The sequence below is a fragment of the Carassius auratus genome, unplaced genomic scaffold (genome assembly GCF_003368295.1).
Source record: "Carassius auratus strain Wakin unplaced genomic scaffold, ASM336829v1 scaf_tig00215261, whole genome shotgun sequence".
NCBI lineage: Eukaryota > Metazoa > Chordata > Actinopteri > Cypriniformes > Cyprinidae > Carassius > Carassius auratus.
In genome coordinates this window covers 616,057-621,828 of record NW_020528011.1, presented here as the reverse complement: position 1 = coordinate 621,828, position 5,772 = coordinate 616,057, and the positions used below count along the sequence as shown (strand labels likewise).

Below are 5,772 nucleotides of genomic sequence, written 5' to 3'. Positions count from 1 at the left end.
ACATAACCGACAGTTTTTTTGAACATAGTAATCAAGAAGGGTATTTTCACATATTTTTTCTGTATTTCTCAGCACAAGAGCAAAAGGAACACTTTCGTGACGACACGCAGCAGCGTTCTGTAAACTGTCCTGAGCGAAACCCCCCCCCCCCCCCCCCGCCTCAGCTGTGGGCCCCTATAATAATCACCACCTTTCACCCCACTAGCGACGGCCTGCTGTATTAGATCAAAATGGTGCTTCTACTAAATACTGAGCAAAGGGTCTGAATACTTAGGACCATGTGATATTTAAGTTTTTAATAAATGAGCGAAAATGTCAACAAATCAGTTTTTTTTTTTTTGTTTTTTTTTTGTCCATATGGGGTGCTGTGTGTACATTAATGAGAGAAAAAAAAACTTGAGTCTGAACAATGTTACTCCATAAGTTCACTGTATTAATAGATCTGATTTAAATGACTGTAATATCTGATGTGATGCTGATGATCATGTGATCTGCTGTAATATTAATAATCTCCAGTAGAGAGCGACTGTCTGAAATATGAAATCATGTTCATCTGCATTATATTCCTGAGTTCGTACAGTCAGAGCTCAGATGTGTGTTTTCATGATTTCAGTGATCCTGTATTTCAGCAGATATCATCTACAGTATGAACTACAGCAGTACAGATTATTACAGTAAAATTAATTTAATAAAAAACTCATAGTTCATATTTATTTACAATTAATTTTAGTAACATTTTATTTCATAATGTTCAGTGTGGGGACATGACCAGAACAAAGGCAGGGAGACACTCCAGTCAAAAAGAGAGTTTATTGACTCACAACTACTGGTGACATTAAAGTTGATCGTCCTCACAGAGACCCAAACCAGAACTAAGTCCTGAGAGGCCAAGTACGCCCCTTTTACACTCGAGGGTCAAACCATCCCAAATTACAGGAAAACACTTCCCCCCGAACCATGCTGCAGTCATGAGCCCGAGGAAAAAACTGATCAACTTTGAAAAAGTAGCTACAAAATAAACCTTTTAGGTGTCTCTTTTCCATGACCGAATGTGCAGCTTAGCACAACAAACAAACAATAGAAAACAAACATTCATATCAATGATGTAAAATAAACAAATACTGTATAAACCAGAAAAAAAAATAAAATAAAATAAAAGGGCATAGCCCAAAGATTAAAAATAAATACAGTAAAAAGCTGATGATATGTTAGATTACTGTAAAACTGTATCATATTCATTCAGAATTATGTGTGTGTACACAGTACAGATGAAATAAACTGAACCATTGGTTGTGATCAGATGAGTGTGAAAAGAGTCCAGGAACTGATCAGACTGTATTCTGATGATGATGATGATGATGAAGATGATGCTGGTGTCTGGTCTCTGTGATGTTGTGTTCTCTGAATAACATCTGGATGAACATCACAGGTCCGTCTGGATCACGTGAGACTAGAAATCACAAACATATAGAAATATTCTCATTGGTTTGGATTTATAGTTTTTTCTATAATCACACATCTGTAAATATGTAGTACATCTAGTGCAGAAAGTCTGATGAATCTGTCTGAAAGTGATATTTTATGCCAAGAGTGTGACGGTTAAAAGATACTGATCAAATGCTTACAATCTGGCTTTAGTGTCTCCATACTGTTCCATCTCCCAAGTATCTCTCTGCTTTTCTCTTGTGATCCAGTCATTTCTGTTTCATTCCTGTCCTCCATTTCTCTCTCTGTCCTGGTGTTTTGTGGTGGTTCCTGATGCTCCAGCAGATTTCTCTGTGTGTTTTTGTTTTTGTCTACATCACATTTATACCTAATTTGCAGACAACACAACAAAAATAGTTCAACAATGAATCAAACATCAGTTTAGATCCAACTCAGATGAAGTCGTCCATCCTAGAAACACAGTGGGGCCAAAATAATTAAAACATTAGTATTTCCAGCAGATTTTTTTTATTATTTCTATCTTTTGTTGTAGTGTCTCCTATGAGTTTCCATTTCCAAACATTAATTTGAGACAGACTTTCTGGAAGCGTCTGGGAGACACAGTTGTTCAGATTGAGTCTGTCTCAGTTTGTTCTGTTTCTTCATGTGACTCCAGACAGACTGATGAAGATCAGATCACATCTCTGTGTGCAGCACACACATCTCACTGCATTATTAATATTAATGACACAATCAGTGTTTGGAAACTGATATTTCCATCTGACACACTACAGCAAAAGATAGAAATAACTGACTTCAAACCAGTTTTAGCAGCTGAAAATATTAAGTGTTGGAAATATTATGACCGCCACTGTATCATTTTTATTTATGTATTCATTTTCTGACAGTATTTTCTATAAATGAAATAATAAAAAAAACTCAATCAATCTAAACCTCCCTCTGGAGAAATGAGTACATAGGCCTATTAAATGAGATAATGCCTCATTTGCATGTTTAAGCATAGCATTACAAAAACTTTTAACATAAAATCTTTTGCATCTCTTAATTGAAGTCAATTTATTTGAGCAACATTTCAATAAACACATTTATTTGACTAATTAAAAAATACTAATTATGAAGCTAAAATAAATAGTTTGAAACCCAATTTTTTTTATTTTTCAGTGTAATATTGATCATAATTCCTAGGAGACAAATGAAATCTATCACAGGGAATATCACAATGACAGATTTTACTAGTCTCTGTGTGGTGATGTAAAAAGTGTTTGTGTCTCCAGATTTACACTTCAGTTTCACTGAATACAAACAGCAATGTTCAGATTGAAATAAATCAGTGAAATACAACAAACAATGAAATATAGAAGAGTGTAATGACCTTGTGAAGATCTGAAGAGAGAGACATGTCCTCTGGGGATCTGAGAGATCTGCTGCTGGTTTATATACAGTAGATGTGATCAGAGGAGAGAGAGTTTAACTCACACAATAGAGAAGAGCTCTGCTGCGGTTATATACAGATGGTGACGAGAGGAGGAATCTAGTGTAGTCTACAACAGAACAGGTTCTCCAGGTTCCTGTTTCCTTCTCGTCAGTTTAAAGTCACGGATTATGATGACATCTGTCACATCTGTCAAATTGATTGATGGGTTGTTGTCACTTTATTCTAACATTTAAAATAACCTTAAGTGCAGCTCTCAGGATGTATAATAATAATAATAATAATAATAATAATAATAAACATATTCATCGGGATGGGTCTCAAGTCTAGGAGTCCATCAGTGTGTTTTAACAGATTGTAGATCCTGATATCTAAAGTCCATTACGGTTCATTATCTACAGAAGAGCCAAGACTGATGACTGATATAATGCTGAGAAACTCATTTCAGAATGTAAAACAAACAATACACAAATTATTGAAATATGAAGAACACAATATTTACAAAATTTACAGAAAGCTAAAAAGATGCTCATGATGCACTGACGAACAGAGAGTGTATGTACAATCATATTTTCTAGAGACATTAGGGAGAAATTACAGTTCTTCTGTTCAGTAACACACTGATGGCTCATATTCATAATCTCAAACTGACCAATAAATCTGATAAATCAGTCTGTGATCTGTCATCATCTTGTGCACGATCACTTTATACTTGATCTTCTTACTTTTGTATTGTCTGTGCAGGATTTTCTCACTCTCTTTTCTCTGTTTCAGTCTATTTGTTGGTAATATTGAGTGTAATATTATTGTCTTGGGTGTTCATGTAGTTCATCATTGTGTATTAAATCTAGAGCTGAAAGTGTTCATTATCATAACTGATCTACAGTAGCTGTGTGTGTGTGTGTGTGTGTGTGTGTGTGTGTGTGTGTGTGTGTGTGTGTGTGTGTGTGTGTGTGTGTGTGTTGAATTAAAGGAGACTAGGTGACTGTATGGCATGAGTAAAGTAAGAAATATGATTTATTTTCTTGTGATTTACTTAATTTTATTTCACTGATAAATCCTTTACAATAAAAGCAGTGTTAAGAGAGTAATTACAGTCCGTGTTGATTCTGTGGACCTAATATATTTGATTCTATGATAAAAGTCTGATTTGATATTGTACACGCTGCTCTGGATAACAAACATTAAACCAAACTAAAAACTGAGGCCTTTATTAAAAAGACTTCTGTGAAAACTAAACTCTTTCTATGTCCAAAGATCCAATGGAAACCTTTATTAAGAGTATTCTGTGTTTTTGTTGTATACGTGGTTGTCATCTCTTTCTCTGAAGAGTAAGAATCATCTGCGAGTCTGTTCAGAAACTGCAGGAGTAATGCTGAGGATCGTGTTTCGTGTTATGAGCAGTAATCAGAAGAAAGGCCTGGAGGGGAATTCTGTCCAAAACTAAAAACTAAACCGGTCTGACGAGTTCAGTTCACAGACTATTAACAGTACAATGTCCTGGTTCACTAGTTCACTAGAAAACAGACGTGTAGGAAACAGCTTCAGTCAGAAGAAGTGTGTGTCACTCGTATAACAGCTTTCTGAACGAGAAGAAGAGACTGCGGGACTCAAGTTATTTTCACACTACTCAATTCATTATAATGATAAATGATGAAAACACAAGGACAATACAAATGATTACAGAAGACAGCAGCTACACAATGCTACAAACATCAGATTGTGTATCATGATAAACATTACAGGAACTAATATACTAATATTCTAACAGTTGTTTGTGTATGTATGTAGACGTCTGAATAAAGATCCAGAAGAGATTTTAATGTGCTGCTGTGGTTTACAAAAGAGAAAAAAGTCAAGAGTGTTATTCAGAAGTAAAACAGGAAAACATTGTTTGTGTTGATTATGATTCATATCTGTTGTGTTATTAATCATTCAGTCACAACTGTCACTCTTTAACATCATGCAAGCTTTTCACTCTGTACCAGCAATTGCTCTTCCCATAAACAATATTTACTAAAATACTGGAAACATTTGATTGACAAGTCCTCACGTTGTATGGTTTAAAAAACAAACCCAGTCAAACCACAGTCAAATTATAAACCAACACGTGACATAATCTCACTTCATCTTCAAGTATGCATTCATTTCATTCTCTGTTGGGTTCCTTGTGATGAAGACCAGATTCATGAAATTCCTGCAGACGTTGGTGCAGAGGTTGCAGTCACACGTCTACAGCATTTAACTTTACAAACAATTGCTCTTCCCATAAACAATATTTACTAAAATACTGGAAACATTTGATTGACAAGTCCTCAAGTTGTATGGTTTAAAAAACAAACCCAGTCAAACCACAGTCAGTTCATTGTTTGTTGAGTTCCTTGTCATAAAGACCAGATTCATGAAATACCAGCAGGATTGTCTGCGGTCACACCTCTACAGCATTTAACTTCACACATTCTTCTGATGTCTTGCATGGCCTTTAAGCAGTAATTCAGTTACTGTTGTGCTGTTCTTTAACATCTATAATAATATGATCAATAATAATGTTTTATTTACAGAGCACATTTCAAGAACCCAAGGACACAATGTGATTTCAACAAGTGACACAAATATTACAGCTAGACAGTGATCATATGAGATATGAATTATTATAGATCTGAAAGCTGAAAAGCCGTCTCTTCTCACCTTGATTCATTATAAAGTAGACACATTCACATCTGTCCAGCTGCAGTAACTCTTCTGCTGGATCAAACTCAATCAAGTCAACTTCTCTTCAGTGATGTTCTTCAGAAGAAACAGTTTTCTGTCTGTCACCCGTTACAGACTCACATCTGTCTCTGATCAGACTCATTTTTAGCTGAAACTCGTGCTGTACACCAGTATAGAAGCTA

General features: G+C 35.3%; 1 long non-coding RNA gene across 1 annotated transcript; it reads right to left on the bottom strand.

Moving 5' to 3' along the window:
* Positions 1–796: 796 nt before the first annotated feature.
* On the bottom strand, positions 797–2,967 carry LOC113094112 (uncharacterized). The gene is made up of 3 exons (XR_003287985.1): positions 2,819–2,967; positions 1,626–1,813; positions 797–1,450 (listed from the first exon to the last, which is right to left on the bottom strand). It is a non-coding gene; the product is annotated as an uncharacterized LOC113094112 (long non-coding RNA).
* Between the last annotated feature and the right edge of the window lie 2,805 nt (positions 2,968–5,772).